We start from the raw sequence: 16,306 nt of genomic DNA on the forward strand, positions 1-16,306 counted from the left end.
AACAACATTTGCTCTTCTCCAGTCTTCTGGGACTTCTCCTGTTCTCCAAGAATTTTCAAAGATTATGGAGAGGGGTTCAAAAATTTCTTCTGCTATCTCCTTCAGTACTCTGGGGCCTGGAGACTTGAATTCATTTAGGTTAGCTAAGTGTTTCCTCACTATCTTTCTGTTTATAGATATCCTGGATTCTTCTATTCCCGTAATAGGACAGTGAAGAACAGTTGATGTTACATTTCCTTTCTGAGAGAAAACAGATGCAAAATAGGAATTTAAAAGTTCGGCCTTCTCAACATCCTGTCTTACCATTTCATCATTTTCATCCTGTAAAAATCCTATAGCATCTTTGACTTTTCTTTTACTTTTGACATATCCCCAAAATCCTTTATTATTGCTTCTGACATCTCTTGCAAGCCTCAATTCATTGTCAGCCTTAGCTAATCTGATTTGTGCCCTGAAGGTTCTGCAGACAGCATTATATTCTTCTTTAGATATGCCTCTCTCTTTCCATTTTAGAAAGATTTTTTTCTTCCTTTTTAGCATGTGCTTAAGTTCTGTGTTCATCCATCCAGGTTTCCTTAAATGCTTCCTATTCTTCCCTCTCTTCGGAATTGTTAACATTTGTGCTTTGAGAATTTCATTTTTCAAAATTTCCCATCCTTCCTGGACATTTTTGTCTTTAAGGATATTCTGCCATTGGATCCCTCCAATTCTCTTTCTGAATCCCTTAAAATCTGCCTTTCTGAAATCTAACCTTGACGTCTGAGTCTTCACAGGTCTTCCTCCTCTAGTTATCCAAAATTCTAAAATAGCATGGTCGCTACCTCCTAGGGTCCCAGCCACTTTTAACTCCTCAACCATTTCCTCTCTGTTTACAAGGATTAGATCCAAGGTAGCAGTTCCCCTTGTTTTCTCCCCTACCTTTTGGAAGATAAAGTTGTCAGCAAGAGAGGATAAGAATTTCCTTGACCTTTTAGTTTTGCCTGAGAGAGATTCCCAACAAATGTCTGGATAGTTGAAATCTCCCATGACAACTATGTCATATTTTTTGGAGAACTTGGCCATTTGATGCATAAAGAGTTCATCCATATCTTCAGCTTGCACAGGCTGCCTTTAGTAAATGCCTACAATGGTGTCCTTTCCATTGTTCCGTCCTTGTATTCTTACCCAAACAGTTTCCACAGAACTCCCAGTCTCTGAAGCTTCAATCTCTGTGCAGATATACGCGTTTCTAACGTACAATGCGACACCTCCTCCTTGTTTATCAAGTCTGTTTCTTGCAAATAAGTTGTATCCTTCTAGTCTTGTATTCCAATCATGTGTATTGTCCCACCAAGTTTCAGTGATTCCAATGACATCATATTTCTTTTCCTGTGTTAGTAGTTCCAATTCTCCTTGTTTGTTGCCCATGCTTTGTGCATTAGTATTGAAACATTTTAGTTTGTGATGGGTTTCTCTTTCTCCAATATTTTTATTAATTAGATTCTTTTGTCCTTGTTCTTCCTTTCCACTTCTAATAGCAGAGTTCTCAATAGCATTTGTCAGGTGTATGGCTTTTTCTGGTCTTTTGCTTCCCTTCCCACGTTGTTCTAGTTTAAAGCTCTCCTTACAAGTGTAGCAAGGTGACTTCCAAATACATGTTTTCCAGTCTTCGTAAGGTGCACCCCATCTCTTGCAAGTAGTCCATCGTAAAGGTAATTCACTCCGTGATCCATAAATCCAAATTGTTGCTGACGGCACCATCGACGTAGCCAGTTGTTCACCTGCAGAATCTTATTCCACCTCCTTGTTCCATGGCCATCCATTGGGAGGATGGAAGAGAAGACCACCTGCTCTCCCAGTTCTTTCACTTTCTTGCCTAAGTCTTCAAAGTCTCTGCAGATGGTTTTCATGTCATTTCTTGCGGTGTCATTTGTCCCCACATGTAGTAGCAGGAATGGGTAGTCATCTGTAGGTCTGAAGAGTCCTGATATCCTGTCAGACACATCTTTAATTTTTGCACTTGAGGCTTGTCTCTGTGCTATTTTGCATATTGTAGGCAAGATCATTTGTGGCATTTACGCAGTAATTGCTCTCTTCTGGAGACTCGACCATGCAGCCCATTTTTCTTCAAGTGCCTCCTTATTGTGCATCTTTAAACAGCCTCAAAGCTAGTTTTCAGAGTGCAGTATTTCAGCTGATGTTATTTGTAGGTTTTTCTTTGCATCACAAACAATTTTTCTGGCAGTTGTGGACAAAACTTTTGTTGGTCTACCTGACGATGGTTTTGTTTTTACAAAGCCCCTGATTTTCCATTTGTTAATCACAGTTTGAACGCTGCTGACTGGCATTATCAATTCCTTGGATATCTTTTTGTATCCCTTTCTCCCTGTCCTGTTTTATACAGTTCAACTACCTTTTCTCATAGATCCATTGACAATTCTTCTGCTTTCTCATGACTCACAATCCAGAAGCATCAGTGGCTGGATGAAAGATGCAAGAGTCTGTCTGGCTCCCAGAAACTCACTCAGCTTTTATGCACAAACACTGATTACAAGCAAACAGGTCAAAGGTGAGGATGTTACCTTTAGTAGCCATTCAAACCCATTTGTGTCAACTTGTGACTTGTGTGCATATTGCCAGGCTAAAATCACCAGGGTATGTCAACTTTTGATCAGGGTCATTTGGCTGTTTTGGGTTGTCATTATGATTTACAAAGAGAAAACACAGTAGTTTGACAATAAATGGTTTCACGAACCAATAACCATGAATGGAGAAAAGGTTTTGGTGTTATCATTCATTTTCTTTGAAAATAGGCAAGGAAAGCAAAAACTCTGCCAGGGTAGGTAAAGTTTTGAGCACAACTGTACAATTGTATGGAATCTCTCACGTTTTATATATCAACAGTTATTAAAATTTACTAGGCCAAATACTGTATATACAGTGCCATGGGAAAGTATTCGGACCCCCCAGAACTTTTCAACCTTTTCCCACATATCATGCTTCAAACATAAAGATGCCAAATGTAAATTTTTGGTGAAGCATTAACAACAAGTGGAACACAATTGTGAAGTTGAACTAAATTTATTGGTTACTTAAAATTTTTGTGGAAATTCAAAAACTGAAAAGTGGGGCATGCAATATTATTCAGCCCCTTTACTTTCAGTGCAGCATACTCACTCCAGAAGTTCATTGTGGATTTCTGAATGATCCAATGTAGAGTTGAGCGAAACAGGTCGGTCAGATTCAAAAATCGCCGACTTTCGCCAAAGTCGGGTTTCGCCGATCGAAACCCGACCCTAGCGTGAGGTCGGCCATGAGGTCACCGATCAGCGCGCCAAAGTCGCGTTTCAAATGATGCTTCCAGCGCCTTTTCACACCCAATGATGGAGGATGCACACTGTGGGCAACGCGATGACATGAGCAGCGGCCAGCACCATCTTAGAGAAGGGCATTGAAGTGATTGGCTGGCTTTGTGTGGCGTCACAGTGGGTATAAAAGGCTGTGAACGCCGACCGCCATCTTACTTCTGCCGATCTTACAATAGGGAGAGGTGCTGCTGCTGATTATGAACAGGGAGAGAGTTAGGCAGGGAAGAAGAAAACAAAACTGCTACTGCTGATAGCGCTTTTCACTGTACAGTTATTGTGCATTGAAAGGGGAGGATTTTTGCTGTGTGCAGCAGCGCTGGTGGTGATTAGGCTGCCTTTTAAGGCTACCAGCTAGCTGAATTGCTGTGTGCACACTGCTGATCAAACTGCTTTTTTCTAAGCACTCCAAATTTTATTATTTTGTCCTGGTGAGTTACTGAGCATTCATTTTTTCACACACCGTCTAGTGGTGTACGCTCCTCACACACTACCGTGTACCGGCTGGTATGACGGACAAATAGAAGCTATCTGGGTGTGACTCTGGAAGAGAAAGCCGAGGAGTTTGTCCGTTTTTCCAGACCTACACGTTAGAGTTGTGTCCGTTTTTCAGTTTCATATATCTGCTGTTTGATTACAGTCAAAACTAGACAGAGACAGCATGTGTCAGTCCGTATACAAATACACGGAGCTTGACAATTTTCCATACAGACACCGTTTAGCGGTGTACGCTCCTCACAAACTACCGTGTACCGCCTACTAGCACGGACAAATAGAAGCTACCTGTGTGTGACTCTGGAAAAAAAACGAGGAGTTTTTCCAGACCTACACCTTAGAGTCGTGTCTGCTTTCAAACAGTTTTGTATATCTGCTGTTTGATTACGGTCTAAACTAGACAGAGACAGCGTGGGTCAATCCATATACAAATGCACGGAGCTTGACAATTTTACACACACACCGTACAGCGGTGTACGCTCCTCACACACTACCGTGTACCACCTTCTAGCATGGAAAAATAGAAGCTACCTGTGTGTGACTCTGGAAAAAAAACAGAGGAGATTTTCCAATTTTCCAGGCCTACACCTTAGAGTTGTGTCCGTTTTTCAAACAGTTTTGTATATCTGCTGTTTGATTACGGTCTAAACTAGACAGAGACAGCGTGTGTCAGTCTGTATACAAAAACACGGAGCTTGACAATTTTACATACACACACCGTACAGCAGTGTACTCTCCTCACACACTACCGTGTACCGCCTTCTAGCATGGACAAATAGAAGCTAACTGTGTGTGACTGGAAAAAAAAACGAGGAGTTTTTCTGTTTTTCCAGACCTATACCTTAGAGTCGTGTCGGTTTTTCAAACAGTTTCGTATATCTGCTGTTTGATAACGGTCAAAACCAGACAAAGACAGCGTGTGTCAGTCCGTATACAAATACACGGAGCTTGACAATTTTCCTTACACACATCGTATAGAGCTGTCCGATTCTTCAACAGTATTGTATATCTGCCGTTCGCATTACAGTCACTTTTATACCTAGTCAGCATGTGTGTGTGACACTCCGTAAATACATATACGGAGATTGTTAGTTGCACAAAAATCATATACAGCTGTACACTTCTGATACAGTTCCGTATATCTGCTTGTTGGATTACGGTCCAATACATATTGTGAGCACAATAGCAGCTAAGGCAGGAGGTGTTGAGCCTGCATCATCCTCTGGCCCAAGAAGGCCTGTAAGGTTGCCTTTTCTTGGAGTAGGAAAACCGCTTTTAAAGCCGGAGCATCAGGAACAGGTTTTGACGTACATTGCCGAAACAGCCATCAGCTCTATTGCCTCCTCTGCTGAACGGTCGAAACCTGCAAGCACGGAGTCGTCAGTGCAGGGTTCTGGTCATAAAAACCCCTTTCCTTGTGTCCTTCACCCACACCAAAAGTTAAGGATGCGGCAGCCCACACTTCAGATTACTCTATGGAGCTCTTTTCACATACCATGCCTGGGTTATCCAATCAAATCCTGAATTCCCCAGTCCAAGATGAATCTTACATGGAGTGCACTGATGCACAGCCACTGCTAGATGATTCTGCTGGTACATTGACCCACAGTACTACATTGCCCTCGCAGTCTATTGAGCCAGAATCTGACCCTGATGAAACCCAGGTGCCCCTTCCCACATACTATACCACCTTACACGGTGACACAGAGGAAGGTAAAGAGGAAGGAGCAGATGACTTTGAAGAGGAGGTGATGGATGACCCAGTTCTGGACCCGGATTGGCATCCATTGGGGGAGGAGGGAGGCACTGGCAATAGTTCAGATAAGGAGAAGGATCCGCAGCAGGCATTGACATCGCAGCAGCGGTTATCTAGCAGGCCCGTAGCTGTCCTAAAACGTGGAACAAAAAGTAAAAGAGTTGCAGGACAGCTTTACCAGACGGTCAACTTAGCACAGCGTGCAAGGCAAGAAAATATTTACCATAGTAGGAAGAGTGCAGTGTGGCACTTCTTTGTCCAAAATCCTACTGATGAGGCAAAGGTTACCTGTAAGAAGTGCGGAAGGACCTTTAGCTGAGGTAAACAACTCAGAAATTTGAATACCAGTTGCATGCTTAGACATTTAATGAACATGCACTTGCAAGCGTGGACGGGCTACAAAACCTCAGGTAACACATGTGCACCTGCTCCAACTGAAGGTAGCCAACAATGCTCCATCGCTACCCCCACTGTAAGACCACCGCCACCATTAAGCACACCCCCAGAACTAAATGTGGAGGTGTCGTCGCAAGGCAAAAGCACTCAGGGAATCACAATGGTTTTGCAACACAACACTGAATCTAGCCCATCACCACCAATACCATCACCAACCTCCTCTCACTCCATCCAGTCCACCGCTACTTCCCCCATATGCAGCTCTCCAGTCCAGCTCACCCTACCAGACACTCTGAGTAGGACAAGAAAGTACTCATCCTCTCAGCCGCATACACTGTGTTTGAACACCTACATTGCCAAACTAATCTCATTAGAGATGATGCCCTACCATTTGGTTGAAAGCTAAGCTTTCCGCGACCTCATGGCCTACGCTGTCCCACGCTATGACCTACCCAGTCGGCACTTCTTTTCTCGAAAAGCCATCACTGCCCTACACCGGCATGTGAAAGACCGCATTGTCCATGCACTAAAACAGTCAGTGAGTGGAAAGGTGCACCTCATAACAGATGCATGGACCAGTAGGCATGGCCAGGGCCGTTACGTGTCCATCACTGCGCACTGGGTTAATGTGGTGGATGCAGGCTCCACTGGGGACAGCGGCGGTGGAACAGTGCTGCCTAGCCCACGGTATAGGAAACAGTTGGCTGTAGGCTTTCCCTCCTCCTCCTCCTTGTCTATCAGCAAAAGCTCATCCACAGAGCGCAGTCGCACGAGCACTACATCCGCAGCTGGCAGTGTTGCGCACGAGGTGTCCCACTATCGAACAGCTAGTGGTAAGCGTCAGCAGGCTGTGTTAAAGATGATGTCTTTGGGTGACAAAAGACACACCGCGGAGGTACTGGCCAACTACTTGCAGCTACAAACAGAGTCATGGCTGGGCAGTCTACATCTTGAGGAAGGCAAGGTAGTCAGTGGTAACGGCCGTAATTTTGTGGCAGCCATAGTCCATGCAAAACTCACACACATACCTTGCCTGGCTCACACTTTGAACCTGGTAGTGCAGTGCTTCCTTAATAATTATCCAAAGTTAACATCCCTGCTCCATAAGGTGCGACGACTGTGCTCGCACATCCGTCGCTCGGCCGTACACTCCAGTCGTATGCAGAAGCTGCAGCAATTGCTCCACCTCCCCAAGCACTGCCTAATCATAGACGTTGCAACAAGGTGGAACTCTGCCCTGCATATGGTTGAGAGGCTGTGCGAACAGAGGAAGGCTGTAATGCACTTGTGGGAGGATACACAGGCAGGCAGACATGGAATTGTCAGGTGTGCAGTGGTCAAAGCTGAAAGACCTCTGTAAATCCTTCAGTGTTTTGAGGAATGCACATGGCTTTTAAGCGCAGATGACACCATCATAAGCATGAGCATCCCACTTATGCGTCTCCTCATGCAAAGTTTGACACACATTAAGGATCAGGCATCTGCAGCGGAGGAGGAGGAGGGAAGGCTTGATGACAGTCAGCCATTGTCTGGTCAGGGAACTGTCCTGGACGAGGTGGAGGAGGAAGAGGAGGAGGATGGGGATGAGGGGGATGATTATTTCAGGCAGGAGGATGTTTCTCAGGGGCAAGAGAAAATGTTGGCATTCCAAGGTCAGGGACAGTGTTTGTGCGTGACTGTAGGGATGTGGATTTGCCAGAAACTGCTCCTCCACCCACCACGGGCAGTGCATCATTGACACCTGGAACATTGGCCCACATGTGCGATTATGCCTTGCAGATCCTAAAAAGGGATCCCCGCATTGCCAAAATGATGAGGGATGGCGACTACTGGCTGGCCAGCATCCTCTATCCACACTACAAAGGCAAATTACACAACATCATGCCACAGGAGAACCTAGAGATAATATTGGCAAGCAAACAAGCAACTCTGGTAAACCGTTTGTTTGAGGCTTTCCCAGCACACAGCAGCGGTGCTGGTTCTCCCATGAGCCGTAGTGTGCACAATGGAAGAGGTGTTCGTGGTGCACACAGCAGAAGTGGCATTGGAGACAGGGGTTTAATGACCGTGTTGTGGAATGATTTCTCAAGTACCGCTCACACGACTGCTAATACTGCTTCGATTAAAAGTGACAGGAGGCAGCAGTTGTCAACTATGGTTACAAGCTACTTTTCCTACCATATTGATGTTCTCCCTCACAGGTCATTCCCCTTTGACTATTGGGCCTCTAAACTGGATGCCTGGCCTGAATTGGCACAATATGCCTTACAGGAGCTCACTTGCCCTGCTGCTAGTGTGTTATCTGAAAGAGTCTTCAGTGCTGCTGGATCAATCCTGACAGAAAAAGGACCCATCTGTCGACCCAAAATGTTGATGATGGCCGACAGCAATGGCACAGGGCCCCTCATAGTACAATACAGTGTCTCAGACGGTGGGAGGGCCCACTTGCCGTCAGACACACCAGCGTACTATGAGGGGCCCTGTGCCAGTACCGTCGACCACGATTGTGCCCCCCTGCTTGGTCATGGCCACAGCACTTGCAAGTTGCAATACTTACCTCTCCCTGCTCCACCACTGTGTAGTCTGGGCAGTTAAATCCTTCACAGGGACAGCCACTAGAAATTTGGCATATTGATCAGTGATGGTTAAGATGTAGCTATGGCCTGTACTGCTGCCCTCTACCTTCAGATGATCAATGGCTACCATTTGAAATGGACCTCATCTTACAAGTGGATGCAGTGGTGGTTTATGATCACCTTTCACAGTTGTGATAGTCACAGACGTGTGACATTCCTGCCACCATTTTTCAATGTCTCCTCTCATGCCAATCCAATAGAATCGTCTACGGCCTGTGGCTTCTGTCTTTTGCACTCCAAAATGACCAGACACATCATGATAGGCAGTGAGGACCATGGGTACATCTCTCCCTGTGATCACAATTTGATGGAGACGAGTAACGTTGATGTGATCCACGCTACTGCAATAAAGCAATCCTTTCTTCACAAAGAACCTTTTTTGCTTTCTCCACAGACACAGTAATTGAGGGTCTGCATCGCCTCTGCAACATCTACCTGGAGGTTTTCCCGTGATGAGTAATTCCAAATTTTCTGCTAACACTTGACTTTGCATCTATACTTGTATCCATGTAGTTTCCAGTAGCGGAGATTCTTGACTGGCTTACTAAGATTGAAATATGTACGAAGATTTAAAAGTACCATCAACACTGTATACTGGTGTACGCTATGAATACCTTTCCCTTTTTCAACTATTTTAATTATGGTGTAATACATAATGAGCCTGTGAGTGTCTGTGCCTGACTCTGGAAGTATAGACGGAAATTTAACCCTAGACTGGACACACCTGGTATGTGCTGATACAGTACCTTGATTCAAAAATTTGTATTAAGGTATCATCTGTAGGATAACCAACTGTGGGGGGAACCCTCTTCTTGCCTCAGACAAACACGAGACTGAGACAGAGTTTGTATTGAACAGGTCCGTTTTTAGTGCCCATCCTTCTGTCAACAACAGCAAGTCGCCACAGCCGTTTCACATTTCTCTGTACACAGGCCCCGGTACCTTCACTTCCTTTGTAACTATAATTGTGGCGTCCTCTGTGGCTCTTCCACTGTGGCTGGCCTAGGCCCAACCCACCACAGCGCTGCACCAGTCTGAGCACACCGTCCATATGATAGCCCCAGGCCATCTTCGTCTGCGGCTACCTTCCTCTGGGCCACCCCCCTGTGACCGCCTCAACTGTCAGTCCTCTCTGGAGCCTTTCCACTGTCTCTATTTCCTCAGCAGAACTTCCTCTTTACTGTGCTCCCTTCGCTGACTGACTCTTCCAGAACCCTCCCTCAGCCTTTTATACTTCCAGTTCTGGTAACTCCGCCCACCATCACCTAACAGTTTCTCTGACTAATGACAGTTATTCAGTCCCACTCCTACACTCTCCATTGCCCTCCAATGGGCAAGCTAAAACACTGAACCCTTTCTCTTTATCTTAGCGGTTTCACACCTACACTGCGCTACACCTCTGCTTCTCACTATAGGCTGGTTTGTCTGTCAGTCCACCTTCCTTACATCATCCATAGTGAATGAGCGTGTGTGGGTTACACCTTCCATATATATGGTGAATTGGAGAAACAAATTTTTACACTATACTCGATACAGCTTGTATCTTGTTATACAGTACCTTTGTTTGACATTTAGCATTACGGTCAAATCCATACTGTGTAAGCATCTGAGAGTGACTATGGGACTATTTATGCAGAGATTTCAATTGTACCCTAAAAAATATATACTTGTTATCTTGTTATCCAGGACCTTTTTTACAACATTTTTTATTATGGTCAAAACCAAACTGAGTTAGCGTCTGAGGGTGACTACAGAAATATATACCAATATTTTCAATTTGGCCAGCACTGTATACAGCAGAATGCTTCTGATACAGTAACCTTTTTAGCTATTTAGATTCTGGTGTAATCCATAATGAGCCTGTAAACGTCTGTCTGTTACTCCGGCAATATATTTGGAACTTTAAGATTACCCCAACACTGTATACAGCTGTACGCTTGTGTTACATAACTCATTTACAGCTTTTGATATTCTTGTGTAATCCATACTGGGCCTGAGAGCGTTTGTGTCTGCCTCCTGAAATGTATACGGAGAATCAGAATGTTTACACTATACTTTATATACCTTGTATCTGATGATACTGTACCCTTTTTCAACTTGTTTTTTTATTGGGTAATCCATACTGAGCCTGTGAGCATCTGTGTATGCCTCATGAAATATATATGGAGATTTACTGTTATCCATAGACTGTATAGAGCTGTACGCTTCTGATACAGTACCATATATCTGCTGGTATTTTGGGTCCATTTTAAAAAACATGAGGAAGTATGGTGGAAGAGGACGCGGATGTGGGCATGGAGGGCCATCTGGTACTGATGGTGGTGGTGGTGCATCTGCTGGTAGTGGCAGGAGGTGTTGAGCCAGCATTATGGTGTAGCTCTGGAAGGCCTGTAAGGCTCCCTTTTCTGGGAGTAGGTAGACTACTTTTAAAGCTGGAGTATCAGGAACTGTTTGTGGCTTACATTGCTGAAACATCCTCCAGTTCCATCACCTTCTCTTCTGAAGTTGTAAAAAATGCATGCACTGAGTCGTAACTGCAGGCTTCTGGTCAGGAGCAACCCCTTTCCTTGTGTCCTTCACCCACACCAAAAGTGAAGGATGTGGAAGCACACACCTCAGATTACTCCATGGAGCTCTTTTCACATACCATGCCTGGGCTAATTAAAAATAGGGCCTATCATGTACTGGAGCAATGTAAATGGGGCAGATCAGACGCTGGAGAGCATCTAAGGGGCTCATTATACACTGGAGTATTACAAATGGGGCCCATTATATATTGAGCATTATTAGGGCCCATGATACACTGGAGCATCATCCATGAGGCCCATCATGTACTGGAGCATTGTAAATGAGGAAGATCAGACACTGGAGCAGCATCTAAGGGGCACATTATACACTGAAGCATTACAAATGGGGCCCATTATATATGGAGCATTATTCGAGCCCATCATACACTGGAGCATCATCCATGAATCCATGAGGCCCATCATGTACTGGAGCAATGTAAATGGGGCAGATCAGACACTGGAGCAGCATCTAAGGGGCACATTATACACTGGAGCATTACAAATGGGGCCCATTATATATGGAGCATTATGTGGAGCTCATCAGAAACTGTATGGAATATTATATGTGACTAATTATTTGGTATGGAGAAATATATGAGGCTCATTATTCTGTATGGCGCACAATGTGGTGGCCATAACACTGTATGGAGTAATACACTGTCCTGTTTTTGAGCTATTGTACAATTTAAAATAGATCATTCATGTCATGTAAGCAGTGAAGTATGTGTCATTGCACTATACCTATATTTATGTGGTGTATCGGAGCATCATGAGTTGTGGTATGTGTTAAAGGGGCGCACTGACACTCTTTGGCCCAGGGCACATGAAAACCTGGAGCCAGCCCAACCCCCCCACAACTTTAGCCAAATAACCCCCAGTTTTCAATGCGTAATTATTATTAGGAAGTAAATTAAGGTTGACAAGCTTCAGTTATAAGAATGGATGTTTTTAGCATTGAAATGGTCACTGTAGGTGTGTTTACTGTGTTCCACTACCTGCAGACTTTGCTTCCCCATTGACTTGCATTGGGTTTCGGGTTTCAGTCGGCCTCCGACTTTTCCCTATAGTCGGCCAATTTTGTTCGACCCGACTTTTGCGAAAGTCGGGTTTCATGAAACCCGACTTGACCCGAAAAAAGGCAAAGTCGCTCATCTCTACTAATGATGGTAAATATAATCCATCTGTGTGTAATCAAGTCTCCGTATAAATGCACCTGCTCTGTGATAGTCTCAGGGTTCTGTTTGAAGCACAGAGAACATCATGAAGATCAAGGAACACAGCAGGCAGGTCCGTGATACTGTTGTGGAGAAGTTTAAAGCCGGATTGGATACAAAATGATTTCCAAAACTTTAAACATCCCAAGGAGCACTGTGCAAGCGATCATATTGAAATGACGTCTCTTGCAAATCTTAATTCATTGTCAATGCCATCAGGAGGGGGTTTGGACCCTTTTGCATTTTGGTCTTCAAAAATGGGAGAGTAGCTTCAGCTCGCTTGTCATGCCTTGTAGGTTTTGTCATGCCAATGTTCTCTCAGAACATGTATCAAGTGTTGCTGGTGGTGCCCTGATGGATAACTGCATCTGGATGTCCCCTGAAAGTGTAGACCGCCTAACTTTCATCAAGATGAACAAGTCAAGGATGTTCAATGACTTTTGCACTCCAGTCGCAGACTAGGCGATGGTGTGGTTTTTAGTGTGCTGCATTGATCTTTCATTATTGCAGTCTGTAACGCCTTTTTTCATGGCTTCTGTGCCTGCTGTCACTACTGCTGTTGATGTTCCAAACAATTTTTTGAAATGTGGAGATTCCAAGTTGGGTCTACATCTGATGGGTTGCCTGTAGTGGAAGAGGTGTCAGAGCTCCATTATACTATTTCTACTGTTGTACTATTTTTACTCTTCTACTCTACTAATGTTTGGACTCCAAGTTGGGTCTCCTTCATGTGTGTTGCCTGTAGCAGTAGGACTCCCAGACTGGCAGGCAGGCAGGCCCGGATTGGCAATATAACCAACCGGGCATTTTCCCGCTGGGCCGCTGTCATGTGGGCCGCGGGCGGCAGCGCCCGATCATCTGGCCGCTTGCCAGCGGCTGCGGCCACTGTGGCTCCTGCCGCCGGCCCTCTGTGGGCACGGCGGTGATAGTTTCCAAGTTCCTCCCGCACTGCAGGGAGATAAGCCACCACGCCTCCCCCACGCACCCCATCCTCGCCGTAGCATGAGACCCCCCGCCCCCGCAGCCACTCACAGTGTCGCTTGCCTTCTCTGTTCGCAGGACCTGTGATGATGTCACAGGAGGGGAGGAGTCAGGGGGTCACATGATCAGGAGCCTTTGTCCAGACCCCTGATCATGTGACCCCTGACTCCGCCCCTCCTGTGACCTCATCACAGGTCCTGTGCGCACAGCCTTGCCTCTTGGTGTCTGCAAGACTCTGCTGTGCTGTTGGTTGTTGTCATGGTGCTGGATGAGATACGTATGTGTGGGGTCAGGAGGGGTTTACAGGGTAGATGTAGCAGGGCTGTATGTGTATGGGGTGTACTGAGCGGAGCCGTGTGTGTACGAGGTGTACAGAGTGGAGCCGTGTGTGTGCGAGGTGTACGGAGCGGAGCCGTGTGTGTGCGAGGTGTACGGAGCGGAGCCGTGTGTGTACGAGGTGTATGGAGCGGAGCCACGTGTACGGAGCAGAGCCGTGTGTGTACGAGGTGTACGGAACAGAGCCACGTGTACGAGGTGTACGGAGCAGAGCCGTGTGTGTATGAGGTGTATGGAATGGAGCCGCGTGCACGAGGTGTACGGAGCAGAGCCGCGTGCACGAGGTGTACGGAGCAGAGCCGCGTGCACGAGGTGTACGGAGCAGAGCCGCGTGCACGAGGTGTACGGAGCAGAGCCGCGTGCACGAGGTGTACGGAGCAGAGCCGCGTGCACGAGGTGTACGGAACAGAGCCGCGTGTACAATGTGTACGGAGCGGAGCCGCGTGTGTACGAAGTGTATGGAGAGGAGCCGTGTGTGTATGAGGTGTACGGAACAGAGCCGCGTGTACAAGGTGTACGGAGCGGAGCCGCGTGTGTACTTGGTGTACGGAGCGGAGCCGCGTGTGTTTGGGGTATACGGAGCGGAGCCATATGTGTACGGGATGTACGGAGCGGAGCCAAGTGTGTACGAAGCATACAAAGCGGGCTTTTCCCACGGACACAGGAGTACACGGCGGAGCCCCGAGGAGCATTTTAAAACACACATGTGATGTTCCACCTGAAGTGATGTGCTTGAAGCTGACCGGAAATGAGATAATTTCTTGAGGAGATTGTAACAGAACCAGGAATGCTTCAGATCCATCACCGTGTCCTCCTCCGACAGCGCAGACAGCAGGATCGCCTTGGAATCGGGGATGTCGGCATGTGAGCGGATCATGATATGTCCTGCATCGGGAGGCTCAGGTGGGCACTACAATGGGACCCGGGCTGCTATAGTATCTTTATAGAATCTTTCTTTATTTCTTTCTCTCTTTTTCTTTCTTTCTCTGTTCTTTCTCATTCTCTGTTCTGTCTTTCCCTCATTTTCTTTCTCTCTCTCTCTGTTCTTTCTTTCCCCTCTTTCTTTCTTTTTCTTTCCTCTCTTTCTTTCTTTCTTTCTTTCTTTTCTTTACTTCTTTCTCTCTCTATTCTTTCTCTGTCTCTCTCTGTTCTTTCTTTCCCCTCTTTCTTTCTCTCTCTATTCTTTCTCTGTCTCTCTCTGTTCTTTCTTTCCCCTCTTTCTTTCTCTCTCTCTCTCTGTTCTTTCACTGTCTCTCTCTGTTCTTTCTTTCTTTTTTCCCTCTTTCTTTCTTTCTTTCTTTCTCTTTTTTCTCTCTCTCTCTGTTTTCTCTCTTCCTTAGTGCCAGTCAGTGTGCCCATAATGCCAGCCACTGTGCCCTCAGTACAAGTCAGTGTGATCAGCAGTGCTAAATGGGTGCGATTAGGCGTGGACATGGGTGTGACTAGTTGCGGAATGGGTGTGGCTGGGCATGGCCTAAAATTTGCAGCTGCGCGCGCCGCAGTCTTTGTCCCTCTTACCCTTCCTCAAAAGTTGGGAGGTATGATAGGGGCAGCTATGACCAGAAGGTCTGGTTGCCCAATGGATAGCAGTTCTGCCAGGAATTCTGTCACCGTGCGTACAAAAGGGGACAGAGCTTTGGGAGGAGTACTGTACCTAAAAGCAATAAATAGGACTGAGCTGAAATACTGGACACAGCTATGACTACATGGTATATAGTCGTGTTAATCTCCTCTCACTGCTTGTAACCTACAACTGTACAAAAATATTATATAGTCACCATGTGACTAGTGGGCCTGTGTAACTTCAAATGCCAGGGCTGAATTTTAGTCCCAGTCCGGCCCTGCTGGCAGGCCAGCATTTACTTTCAGTCAACTACCTCTGTTACTATCTGTAAATATTTCCAACAATAGTAGTCTATGAAGATGATATTTGTGCCACCTGAGTGTGGCTGAGCAGAAAAGCAATTTGATCTGTTGCATGAGGTATCAGGACTTCCAGAACAGCAGGCTTACACCAGTCCCTCACTCATCATAAATTAAACTTAAATCACACTAGTGACTAGTAAGCCTGATTTATTCGGAGACATGCACTAGAAATTCAAATCTACTCCAGTCCATGGCCATTTTCTGGCATGAATTATAGTAAATTTGTTGGACCATGAGGGGCCCACCCTGTTTTGCAATGCTAAGCTAACTTTTATTAAAAGTAGGATAAGTGGGAGAGAAAGTTGAAACAAATTGCAAATTTTGGCATATTTGTTAAAATAAATGCCCTTTGTCATAGAAAAAAAATTGAATATCCAAAATACATCTCCAGAGAGGGGACATATCACACTAACATTATACATATGCGGTTAATTGTGTCTAAAAGAAGCAAATTATACCTAAAGAAAAAATAAATTAATTAAAACAAGGAAGAAGAGATAAGTTGCTGACACATTCATTTCCATTGAAGTAGGGTCCTCATGCAGTCACCAGGAGGTTATGTTAGAGAAAAAAAACAGAAAGACTGGGCTTTTTTTAGGTGGAGAAGTACCTTTCCAAGGTATATGACTTCCTCTAATCAAAGAATATTCTTAGA

The sequence above is a fragment of the Dendrobates tinctorius genome, unplaced genomic scaffold, assembly GCF_039654945.1.
Source record: "Dendrobates tinctorius isolate UK_male_01 unplaced genomic scaffold, ASM3965494v1 ptg000102l, whole genome shotgun sequence".
In the NCBI taxonomy this organism is placed as follows: Eukaryota; Metazoa; Chordata; class Amphibia; order Anura; family Dendrobatidae; genus Dendrobates; species Dendrobates tinctorius.